This window comes from Onthophagus taurus, chromosome 7 (assembly GCF_036711975.1).
Source record: "Onthophagus taurus isolate NC chromosome 7, IU_Otau_3.0, whole genome shotgun sequence".
Lineage (NCBI taxonomy): Eukaryota > Metazoa > Arthropoda > Insecta > Coleoptera > Scarabaeidae > Onthophagus > Onthophagus taurus.
Genome location: NC_091972.1, coordinates 7,371,780 through 7,385,427, shown reverse-complemented (window position 1 = coordinate 7,385,427; position 13,648 = coordinate 7,371,780). Strand labels below are relative to the sequence as shown.

The window sequence follows — 13,648 nt, the reverse complement described above, 5'->3', positions numbered from 1 at the left end:
ATCTTTTTCACAAGACAGAATGCAGCGCTTATTACTGAGATTAGTTCTACAGAGTGGACAGTCACACATGATGTGTTTCATCGTCTCGGTGTTATTACCAAGTTCTTTGATGTAGAGATCTTTGTTTATCCCATAATGTCCAGATAGGGGTCTTGTAGTTCCCTCTAGGACATTCTGACTGAGACAATCAAATGGCTCCGCTGCTTTTGCCGCAGGATATCTGGAAGTGTGTTATGGATAATTAACTGACAGCCTGCTGTCTTAACCCATAATACAGTTAATATGAGAATTTATTGAAGGAATTATTAATATGACTCCACGAATTGGAGTTCTCCTTCTAGTCATCATCTTGTTTTTTAAGTATTTTTACGGTCGTTACCATTATAGTGTTATTGGAGATAGGTTTCTGAGAACATAAAACATTAAATAATTGTTTTTGGGTTGCATTGCTTTTGAGCTAGATTGACTTGCTTTAGAGATTTAAACTGTCAGATAGTAGAATAGCACCTTTTTGTGCAAATATCATGGAGAAATTGATATTTAGAAGTAATTGGCTCCGGCCAATTGTGCATGTAAAAGAACTCTGACTTGTCTTTACCGTCTATCTATATGGAAAGATTTTGTATTATGATTAGGTGTTGACTCGACAAAATTCACGACTCCAACTATACCTTAGGTCTTTAATCTAGGTGCATTACAAAGTGCGGATTTTCAAAGTAAGGAAGCATACCTGCTTCCATTAAGTTCTAACATTCTAGCAATTTAGACAAAAAATCATATAAGCCATACAAACGTTGAATTTAACAACGTTGATTGTTCAAAATGTTAGATTAAAAGCAGAATGTCTTCTAAAAACTTGGGGATTGATCACTGTAATCGTCAATAAAAGAATTTTGTATTAACCAATTAATAACAATAATAATTTGTTAATTTAAAAAAATAATTCGTTATTTTTTGAATATAAATTTCCCACACTGTGTTTATTGAGCAGAAAAATCACGACGATTTCAATGAACTGAATATTTTCTAATCTCTTATTCGATGCAGTAAGTTATTTCGAAAGGGCTTTCCCTTACGTCTTTAGAGGAAAGCTGCCATTTGCATTAAAAGCGAGACGCATTCGTTCCTCTTCCCTTTTACCGTGAGCTTTTATCAGAAAACTCCCGACTATTGTAGTTTATAAGCGTTGATCTTTCCAAGTGAAAATCGGATTTTCGCAGTCGAGTCTCTTGACCGGAAATGCGATATTTTTCTCTAAGTCGCCGAACGAATGGAAGAAGAACGAAGATGACCTTTCGGCGTCACATTGAGTTTCCGCTTGGATGGCTGTAATTTTGTCAATAAGTATTAAGTTTCTAGATCGGGTAGCTTTAGACCTTTCGGAACTCTTCAAATTGGTTAGAAAAACGAAATCATTCTCTTTGTCACTTTTTATAAATAAGATACTGTTGTGAAATATGATGGTAAAAATAGCTAAATAATGATAAAAAACCGATGGTGTTAAATTTTGTAAGTTGTTATTCATTATTAAACCCCAATTAATATTGGTAAAACCTCGATTTCTATGTAAAAGGAAAAACATGTTTTCATCTGCTATCAACCTCCAACGAAAGTAATTACTTTGGTTAACATAGTTAATCCATATTCATTAAATGAATATTGCTATTACTCAACATGGATTTATTTACATCAATTTTTTTTAAATTTCTCTTTGATATTACTTTTCTTGTGGACTTGAAAACAAAATCTGTTTAGAGGTTGATGAAAAATGAGATGGACAAATAAGGATTAGTTGCCTCCGGAAAAGTTTGTCCAGCGTTTGTCCGAAGAGACAAAGGGCTATAACTCGTCTAAAGAAAGCTGTTTAGTGCTGGAATAAAGGAAACGACAGAGGCGGTGGCGTTTTTATATGTACACAACAACGATAGGCAGTGGAGAAGAAAAGGAATTTCGAAAAGGATACCAAAGAAAGAGGATTATAAGACTGACACGGCGCTCGTACTTCCCCTTGTATTCGCCCTTTTTGCCAGAGTTATAATGAATTTAATCTGGACGTTCGCGTCCGTTCATTAAACGTTTATATTTTTAGTACTTTCAATTTTTCAAATTTAATGAAGTATATTTTCTTTATGCATTTTATAATCATAAAATCAATGTTTTAGATTTATTAATCTAAATTTATTAATTAAGATTTATCGCCGTTTAATAGGTTTCAGATTGCTTTGAACAATTCCGATAGCATTCCTTAAACGAAACTTTGAAAATAGTTTTACACTTCTAATACACCAGCTTGAAGTTATAAACCAGCCCGTTCTCTCAATTATATCTTCTGTTAGTAATACTAGGTAGCTAAAACTTTAAATTATTTCCAATTTGTAATTTGTTCTCAGACCGTGAATAGTTTTGAAACACAGTTTAAACATTCGAATCATTAACAATGAACTTTCTTCGTTAATGTTCCCGCGAATGGATTGTTTAATCAAACTATGACTCCTCGAGGATATTGTACACGCCCTGATAAACCTGGGCGACGTGTTCTAAATACTATAGCCCCGGTTAGAATTTCGAAGAGCACCATAAATTTAACCCAAAGCTAATAGGTAGACATAGTTTGCTCTCCGGTATACCTGGAGCGCATCCAATCTCGGACCTTAAACGCCTTTCCCAACTATATTTATATAACATTCTCTTGCATAGATACAACCTATAACGTAATTTAACACGAACACATAACATTTTTGTTTTTTGTTGTTGTAACAATATGTGAATATTTATGTTTCTAATAAATTTTAACGGAATTAGAGTTTAAGAAACTTAATTAAAGTACAGTAATTCAAAACGATATAACAATTATTGAACATTTCACTTCTTGGAGAAATACTTTTCTTCATTGAGTGTTTTTACCAAACTACCTATGTTAGATGGTTTAGAATTCAGGAACCCATTCCAATAAATCCTTTATAACGTTAAACCCTTCCTTCAAATTCTTCATTCAGTTTTAGATTTGTTTCAGAAAGTAGCTTTAACTGATGTGATTTAGCAACTTTGGTAATGAAGCCATTTAAATATTTTGCAATCAATGCAAAGTATAATGTTGATTTTATATTACATTTATATGCGGTAATTTGAAAGAAGTTGAAAGAAGTTGACCAAGAAGTATGGAGATAATACTTCTTGGTCAACAACGCGGATATACAAAATAACCATGATTTATTCGTGAATGAGTCAACCGTGCCAAGACTTAACATGGAGTCAAAAAAGAATGATCGAAAGGACAAAATCTTGAACCAGACACCAAGAACATGATTCGGAACAGCAAAGTTAACTCAAAAAGAACGCAGTTTGTTTACACCATTCCAAAGTATAGCGATTGATTCAAATACTTGTTGCAAAAACTTTCTAGGTTTATCCAATGTCAAGTTGAAATAAGGAATCTTTGTAGGTGCAGATATCCGCAAGCTTATGAAGAATAAAGAATTTGAGATTAGCATGACAACTACGGAATAAGACACTTAGGTTGGCTTCAAAGATGTCGTCACAAAATTTCTAGGTAAATACAAGGATCTTGGCTATAAACCAATTGTAATGAATGTGCTGGATAAATCTCAAACGTTGGGTTGGGTTGGGTTAGGGCACATATGGATTTTGATTTTGTCCCCAAACATTTAGAATCAGTCAGCAAAGAATAGGATGTATTGGTTTAATATGTTCTGTACTATTGTATATATTTCAACTTCACAGGCAAAAGTCAATAGTAATTGTTACATTTTGGGATCTAAAAAGATTTTAAAGGCAGAAAATTGTAAAGGTGGCTTTTTGAGAGATGAAATTTGTACTATTACAATGTTGTCAAAATCCCTTGATACTGATGTCGAAACTCATGCCATATAAATTAATTAGAAAATGGGTTATTTTGTTACATACTTGAAGAAATAAGAAGCTATTGTCGGTAAACCAGCAATATTTAACGCGAACAAAGAGACAGTGTTTACCTTTTAAAAGTTTAAAAAATTGTGGGATTCTTTGATACATGAAAATAGACAAACAAAAACGATAAATCAAACAACCAAGTCAGTATAATGAAATATTGTATTGAAATTTCGATGAAAAAGTATCAGTTTACTGTCGGGTTTAGAGAGATTTTAACTCAATTTACCAGAGAAGTCTCAACTCGACAGCGTTACAAATATTGACAGGTGTTAAAATGAGGAATAAGGACGATATCCAGATACAAGTGTTAATGGACAAAACTTTAATGAAATGGATTTGATGAGAATAGGGAGGAAAAGTAATTTGACGAGAATGGAAAGCAAGAAGCAAAAGTTAAAATTTTTAAGAATAAAGTAAAAAACTTAGAAATGAAGCGTGGCAATGAAGTGACCTCATTTTAGACCTTGCAACCTTATAACAAATTTTGGGGTTACATAAGATCTCAAAGATAAAACCCAATGACAAATTTTACATAGGAGAACATGAGGGACAAATATAGTACAAATCTGATTGCGAATCCAAAGCGTATTCTATGTCAAATTATTAAATGTATTAATTATCTGCATATACCCCCCCCGAGATATCTCATCTAATGCCCCGTTGAGAGTTTTTGCAGGGCGCAGTAAGTCAGGGATTCATTCTACGTTCTCACCGAGATATTTAGATAAAGCCCAACAAGAGGATGTGGTGTTTGCGAGGACAATTGTAAAACAATTGTGTGAAATTAACATAAAATTTGAATAGCGAGTGTTTATACATAATTAAATTATTTCATTAACCATTAAACTCATTTCAATATTCTAACAAATCGTTAAATAATGTTCTATTTCCTTCTCATATACATAATCGTCAACATAAGATAGTTGCTTCAAACGGTTTAAAAAAATATTAGTGAAAAATCAGTTTGTAATGTTTTATGTGTACTATATTTATTGTTGTAAAAAAACATTGTGGAACTGTCAAACAAAACACTTGTATTAAACACTTACCGAATACAACGTTTAAAATGAACAAACCCATGCAATTGACACCCTAAATTATTTACAAGCGTGAAACGAACGACGGATATTATATAGAGGTGTTACACAATTTGTTGAACAAAATACGTTACAACTTGCTTTTAGTTATAAAATTTTCGTATGCAAGCTCGATGTATTTCACGTATTGTTCGCAAATAAAATTCGTTTATTTCGTGTATTGAATTTTATTTTAAATAATTAATTCGCTTTGGTGTTAAATTATCTCTTGTGAACGGAAATTTCCTATATAAAGTATAAAATCGGTGTGTTGTAAAACACGTATTAAAATGGGTACAGAATTTTAATGTAGTTTTTGCGAAAATGAGATTATACTTTATTGAGGGGGGACTTTTTTTTTGTCAAACATATAGAGTTTGGTTACTTTTAATCTAAATCTTCGGTAAGTTTGATCGTTTGGGAAGCAGTAAGTTGAGTCATTAATCTATCCACCCTTAAAAATAAAACCTGTCCGATCGCGGACAAAAATTTATCGCTTAACTATTTACTTCTCGACTAAAGAGAGGAATTTATCGACCTTGCTTAAAACTGGAAGGAAAATAAAGTTTCGACGTTTACTTACTTTAAATAGTTTTACTTGTCAATTATAATTAGAATTCCTTTCCATCTTTTGCTAAACAGTTTTTAAACTTTAATATGTAGGTAGAAAATTTACAATAAAATCAATAAACATCAAAATGAATTTCTATTTTACCAAACGTAAGTCAAATATAAAAGAAGCCGAAAAGTAAACGGGACGAAGAAAAGCGGGACCTAGACTAGAGAATTTACGCCCGAATTATGCGCTCTAAATCTCGTTACAAAAATAAAAAAATCTCGCCACGAAACGCAATATCGCATTCCGGATGGGCGAACCGGAAGTTCCGCCCGGTTCGCAATAAATGAGGCATAAATTTTAATGCATAATGAGCGTTTGCATTTATTATTTACCCAGGAGTCGGTTGGACTAAAGTGGCTCCTCAAACTGCCGTTTCAAGACCGGATGCGGTTTCTTAATCCGGCGGGATCCCTTCTGGATTTCGACCCGAACATGAATACACCTGAACATTTAAATTTATTATTGGAGGTTATTTGATGAACCAAAATGAACAAACAACTTAAGTACTACAGCTATTCCACTTTAATTTCAACTTAATTAAAATGATGAAAACGAAACTTTTTGTTATTAAAAAATACTAATTATGATGCTATCGTTTTTATACGGCAAATTAATACAACCTAGAATTCTCTTTTAATTAGTTCTAATTAAATATTCGCCAAACATCTTAAACATAAAGGAATCTGCTAGTTTTGTACGATACCTTTTTGATTTTTTTACTGAAATCACGAAATCTGTGTTGGAATATTGTCGTCGACATTGCTTTTTATTACGCTGAATCTTTACATACTTGGTTTTCCCGGTTGCTAATTTCCTGGCAGGTGTTGCTTTAATATTTTGCGATCTGATAGGCTATCTCTTCGAAATTTAATTTTTAAACGCATTTATAACAGAGTGATCAAACGCGACAACACCGTATGTCGTTGTCAAGGCATTCGTTTCGTGTGATCACGAAACGTGTGTCATCTGATAGCACAGAATAACTAGAAATGACACTGACGTCGATTCGTTTGATATTCGCGGCACCTCGTTTTGTGTCCTAGATTTAAAATCTGCCATCTTATCGCGAGTTACCAATGGCACTGAATAACCAGAAGTGACACTGGTTTGGTATCCTGATTGCTAATCTCTAAAATCCCACATTGTAAGTACGCAGAATATAAACTACACTTCATATCTAATATATTGTTGCATAAGTCTTTGTTGTTCTTATATAAAAAAACTTGTTCTTTGGGACCGACTTTTCATTCTCTAGTGATTTGGGTCGCAGCATCGTCAGCCATTTCTTTGACCAATCCTCTATCACTTTTTGTGTAGATATTTACTATTCTACATCATAATACTTTCAAGATACAACTTTTTTTCCATAAAAGCTCCATAAAGTGTGCTTATAGCATCTTTGAGTAGTGATGAATAATTTAAACTGATTTTAGGAAACAAACGAAATATCATACTTAATAGTCTAATACAGGGTGGTCCATTTAACGTGAGACAAGCGATTATCTCGAAAACTGTTCATTTTACATAAACTTCAAACATGTTACCTTTAGCTCATCAAATAAAGATTCTTAATGTAAATTATAAATGTAAAACTTAATTTTTAAAAATGTCAAAGTTATAAATATTAATAAAAAATAAATATTAATAAATATTATTTATTTTGGTCTCACGATAGCTCCTGCTGTAAAACACCTTCAGTAATTTCGTTAGGCAAAATTACACAATCGTCTACTTCATTTACCCTGTAATAAAAAAATAAAATTTTTCAAAATCGATCGTAGCTGCGTGTTTCGTAAAGAAATCAGATCCAATAATTCCATTCATACCTGATCCTAAATCATTAATTATTAAAAATTTATGGTTAATTGCGTGATTATTTGATTCTAGTGAAAGATCTACTGTACCAGATGAAGTAATGGAACCTGCAATTCCATTTATTACGATGTTACGACTTTTATCAATAATTTCATCACCTTTTAAAAATTTTGAAAAAATTACACTAACAGTAGCACCCGTGTCTAAAAGAAAAGTCAATAATTGATTTCTATAATGCAGTGAAACATAATTCATACCGTTCATACATAATACCTCACATTCTGAACTTTTATTCACGAAAAAACTGAGTTTCAGATGAATTTTCTTCCGAATTTGCAGTCCAAACATTCTCTCGACTTGGTTGAGACTGTCGACCCGATTGAAATCTTCCACGACTTCTATTGCCTCTTTGGTTAAAATTATTTAAATTTGATTGATTATTTGGGTTACTATTACTGTATTGGTTATATGATCCTCTGAAATTTCCACCGCGATTATGATTAAAAGGACGGCAGGCCCTTAGTTGACCCCTATTTCTACTACCACCATCTGATCTAAACTGAAACCCTTGATTATTATTTGAGGATTTGTTGAAATAAAACATATTTGAAGATGATGGTTTATTCCGTTCTTCATCTAATGCCACAGAGATCACATCTTTTAATGATTTGCAATTTCTTGATTTTAATATCGTTCGCAAATCATGGTTTCTAACACCATTACAAAAAGAATTAATTGCTATTTTTTCATTTACTCCGCGTAAAGATATTAAAAGATTGTCATCATCTCCCGCCTGTGATAATGTTAAATCACTCAGCAATTGTTCGATTTCCTGACCAAATTCAGTTACTGATTTATTTAGTTGTCGAGCTTGATGAAGTTACATCGACAGTGTTGTGGCGGATTTTTTCGTTACATAATTATCACGAATATCTTTTATAAGCGCATTTACTGATGTATATTGTTTATTTAGCCGAATTTTAGCGTTCTCGGACAGTCTAGTTTTTAGCACATACGTTATTAAAAATTTTTGGTCATCAGCTTGTAATAATTCAGAGTACAGTTCTATTGAATCTAATAGTTTTTTAGTAGTATCTTCAGTACCATCCATAACAGGCAACAAACTACCCGCTGTTTTTAAATCAAATTTTTCCCCCATTTTTATATCTATTTTTAACCTATCTTTAAGAATATTACGAGATTCTATAATAATATTATCTATTTTATTAACATACTTTTTTATTTGATCTAAAACGTCTAAATTTGAAAAATCCTTACTAGCTTCTAATTTTAATAAATCTAACCTATCTGAAAATTTATCTATATCTGCTAATCTTTTATGAGTTAATTCTAAGTTTTTTCTTCTTTCTTGATTATCTTTAATTATATTTGTCTTATTTACCTTAAGTTCTTCCAAAACTTTTTAAATTTATCCACTGTCTCCATAAAGCACTTTAGGTACGCACTTATTTATTGTTAAACATTGTCGCGCATAGACACTAATTCTTGGCTCCTAGAAACTTCCAGTCGGATTCTCTTCTCTAACTTCTTCATACACCGACGCCAAATGTATGCACCCACGAAAATCAGCATAAGGATTATAATTACTGCATAACCAATTTCCCATGTGGTGAACGATTTATCTAATCCAGACGTTGCTCCTCCAGAATTTCCCGCTTGACTTATTATTATTTCTTTATTTTCTTTAGACTGATTGTATCCCATTTTGTTGAATTTATCTTCTTTTTCTTTTCTTAAATTTACTTTTAATTAGTTGTTTTGGTTCTTAATAGGCAGGATCGCCATGTGATAACCGTTGATGGTTATCTCAATAAGTTGAATATTAGATGGTGATGGAATTGAAAGATTGTTTAAATTATAACGTTCTATTTATTCATTCTTACTCTACGATTACATATACTAGACTAAAATTTTAAAACTTAATATTATTCGAATTAAACATAAACTAATTTGCAAGTTCAACATTTTTATTAAATGTCCTCAATTCGTAGGTGCAATGCACCTCCGAATTGCACGCATCGATATTACATAAATTCCGCAATCATTTCCTGTCTTGTATTCCATTACAACGGACGTTACAGTGAAAAGTTACAAAATAAAATCCTAGTATCTATCCGACGATCCAACGATATCCAACAACAATAAAAAATTGTTTGTATGCTGGTACAACAAAGGAAACACAAAAAAAATGCATAAACTCATCAGTATCTTTTCTAACTTTCATATCGATTTCGAATGTAATTGCAGTAACATTATTTTAAATTTTTTTCCCGTAACTATTTCATAGAGAACAATAGTTTCAAAAGCGGTGTGCTTGCTGTTACAAAGTTACGATAGTAACGCAATTTATACAGGCCAAATAGGATGCCGTTTGGAAATAAAGACTTAGCGCACGTAAAAATAAACCGAACTCAAATATTTTTATATCTGTTGCTGAAAAAGGTCATAGATATAAATTTCAGCGTGCTCTCATTTTTTCTAACTGAACTTTTTTTGTATTATTTTCGTTTCTCTTTTCAATGCAAGCGAATATTTTTGCAGCAAACATTAATTTTTCAAAAACGCTACAACATTTTTAAAACTCATAACTTTTTAACATAGAAATTGGATACATTTTTTTCTTATTTTAATTACACATTCATAAAACATAGTTTCGTCTCAAAACGTGCTTTAAAGTTTTAAATAGACTCATTCTCTTTCATTACACACAATACATATATCTAGAATACATATTCAATAATAATATTCAAATATACAATATTAATTATTCAATCCGTGTCATCACCGGTTATCCATAATAATTTGTGTGTACGTCTGCGTTTAACAGTCTTAATAATAACAACTTTTTGCAATACATATTGGATAACAAAATATGTAAAGAATAGTCACGCACAGATTTTCAACTCTTTCATTTTGCTCCTACACAGTCAGTTAACTCGCGTGACCTAAATGATCGTTGAACGTTAAACCAACTCTAGTAAGACATTCGAAGACAACTTCAATTTTCTGAAACCTTTTCAACTGTGTCAAGCCGAAATAACGGATGAATTCGAAACTTTACGGTTCAAATCGACGTCTTATCACGATATGTACTGCATGTTTGTTATCATTTGGTTTTTGATGTCGGGATTTAAACAGCTCTTTTAAATCTTAATTGATAAAAATATGAAATTAATACACAACTAAAAACTAGGAGCAAAATTCTAAAACATAAAAACATCTATATGTAACAACCGTTCGTTCGAAAACAGATTTCTCATTTGAAATGGGTAACTGAAAATTTGTCCGTTTAAAAAAGTGTGAAATTTTTCCGATCCGCAAACTGACGTTCCAAAACACCACGTCGAAAATTCGTTTGTGTGGCGCAAAGTTTTAATGAATGGCAATTGCAACGTGGTTGCCGTGGCTTTTACATTTTCACCATTTCGGCACTTATTGCACCCGGTACGTTCCACTTTTTTGGAATGTTGTTGTTTCTTTAAAAAAAAACATTCATCCTAACAAAACCAAAATCATCCGTCCAAAATTAATAGGTTACTTCCCGGTTTTTGGGAGATAATTAAATACCGCCAAAAATCGATTTACTATAATCGTAAAATAATATTATCACCAGCTTATATCGTTTTTAATGGTTAATTAAAGTTTAATTACGATCATTATATCTTCACTTTACCTGTTAAAAGCAGTTAAACGTTTAAAAAAAAATGTTTGATGCCGTTTTTCTTTTTCCATTTCTCAAAGTGGATTTAATAATAAATAATGGAAGCCCACGTATTTTGAAGGACTTGAAAAGGAAGAAATGGAACGAGAAACGTATAAAAATGGTCGAGGGTATTAAAGGTTTGATGTTTGGTATATTTGGCGAGCAAGGAGAAAATTGAATTAATCCGGGATTCGCGCAATTTCGTCTTATTTCCCCTCGGCAAAGCAGCCACCCCTGGGAACGTTTCCGAGCAATGTATTCAGGAGACGGGAAATTTATTAGTTTCAGGCAACAAGTAATTCTTTCTGATAATGACTCTGATTTTTTTAAAAGGTACATTCTTTCCCTCCTATTCTTTACAGTGCAAATATAAATAAATCTTTCAAAAAATAATAAAAGCGGTCTAGTTTCTACAAATTCGTAGCTGTATAAAATAAGGAATCGGATATAAACAAAGTTATAATACTATTATCTCAGCTTACATTTCATTAAAAGAACTTTTAAACTAAGAGAAGCCTCCCGTAACTCAACAACTCGGACGAACAAAATAGACAATCAAACTTCCTACTGGGTATAGAGAGAAACCCTCTTAATTATTTACAATGCACTTTGTTTGTCGTTAGAGTGCTTCTTAATTTTCTATCTCCACCTTTGCTAACTCCAAAACACCTTTTTCTGTTAGTTATTTCAAAAACTTTCTTTTCTTTCTCCATCTCGTTCACCTCAATACCAAATGAAGTTAACAGTATTATTCAGGATAGTTAAATTAACGGTTATTATTTTAGTGGGAACCCCTTAGTCCGTACTGTGCAGAGTCGTAGTAATTACAGCACGTGACGTCAAAACGAGCGAGGAAAATTCGCCTCTTGCATATTAAGTGCGTCGCTCTGTTGTAGTATAAAGGCAACGGTCAGAGGAGAAAACGGTTAATAGAAGTCAAGGGGCGTAAATTAGGGTGTATTTTCCCTTAATTGAACCACACTGGTCCAAGTGGTATAAAGTAAACTGGGCGTAGCCATTAAATTTTATGAATTTGTTTTCGTCGCAAGTTACCTTTACCATGATATTCCATGCCAAAATGTCCCAGATTGCTTTTACAACCATACATTGTTAATAACTAACAATTTTTATGGCAATATTTTATAGTTATTTTCAAAATTTATCGATACATGAAAAATTAAATTATAAATTGAAAACGATAAAATACTAACATTACTAGTTTTTATGATATCCTTTTGAGGTATTTCAACACAATTAACCTTTGTGCACAAATAGGAATGGATCGCTTGGTTACAAATTTATTATAAAATTATATCGAAAAGCTTGGGGAAAAAATGTAATAATGTGTCCGCGTGAATACACCGTTTACATTCGAATGGATGCTTTTATCTATTTTTTGTTTGTCCAATACGCATTGGAAATATTCCAAATAAAATGAATAATAAAAAAATAACCTTTTACATCTCTTCATTAATCACAAAAAATACTTGTTGTGTATAAAAACTGTTCCATATCGTTTTCTTTCTCTTATTTTCCTAAAATCATTTGAAATCATTATGTTTGTAACATATGTAGCACTGTTTTTATATACTTCTTATTAATACTAATCATAAGTAACAATAATACAAACTGTCTCACGTCCTGTACTTGGGTTTTACCTTTCGAGCGGATAATGGACTGGGGATCATATTAAGCAGAGAGTTAGAAAGGCAAGTAGATTATTGGAAGAGATACGGGATTGGGGGGAACGAATATTTGGAAAAGATTTGTGCAGGAGGAAAATAATATTTGATGGATTGGTGAGGAGTCTGATAATGTATGGAGCAGAAATATGGGGGTGTAAGGAATACAAGATGGCCGAGGAGATCCAGAAGAGATTTTGGAAGTGCGTCCTAGGGATTGAGCAGAGCTTTTGATTGCAAAATCTGAAACTATGAATAAAATTAAAATAATTAAAAAAAAAAAAAAAACCGTACGTTTTTGCCATTACGACGACGAAACATCTTTAGTAAACAAAATCTAAATAATTTTTTTATTCAAATAGTTTTAAATATTGTTATAATATATAGTATAATAAAATATATAGGGCGCCATTTCAAAAAGTGGCCGTGACTTTCATATGACCTTGAAAATAAGGTCAAAGTCAAAAAATGTTATCGTCGTATGGTTACCTCCTTCGCACAGAACAACTTTCATTTGGTTCATTTTTATGTAAAATGAACCGTTTTCGAGATAATCGCTTGTCTCACGTTAAATGGACCACCCTGTATAGTGAGAGAAGAGTTGAAGCTGAAGAAGATGAGGGTGGAAGCAGGCAGAAGGGCTGGAGCAGACTTTAAGATTTTGGGAAAGTGTTGGGAATATTATACCAAAGTAGGGTACTCAACTAAGGAAATAGACAGAAGGAGGGGGGAAGGGTCAATACTGTAGAAGGAGTTGAAGAGTAGAGATAGAGATGTAGAAAAGCAGGGGCGTAATTAGGTG

General features: G+C 32.3%; 1 protein-coding gene and 1 long non-coding RNA gene across 4 annotated transcripts in view; one reads left to right on the top strand and one right to left on the bottom strand.

Annotated features, from left to right (window-relative positions):
• LOC111422787 (defective proboscis extension response 12) overlaps positions 1–13,648 on the top strand; it is a 135,697-nt gene that overhangs the window by 57,341 nt on the left and 64,708 nt on the right. The window lies entirely within an intron of this gene.
• On the bottom strand, positions 9,308–13,116 carry LOC139430843 (uncharacterized). The gene is made up of 2 exons (XR_011641219.1): positions 12,791–13,116; positions 9,308–12,699 (listed from the first exon to the last, which is right to left on the bottom strand). It is a non-coding gene; the product is annotated as an uncharacterized lncRNA (long non-coding RNA).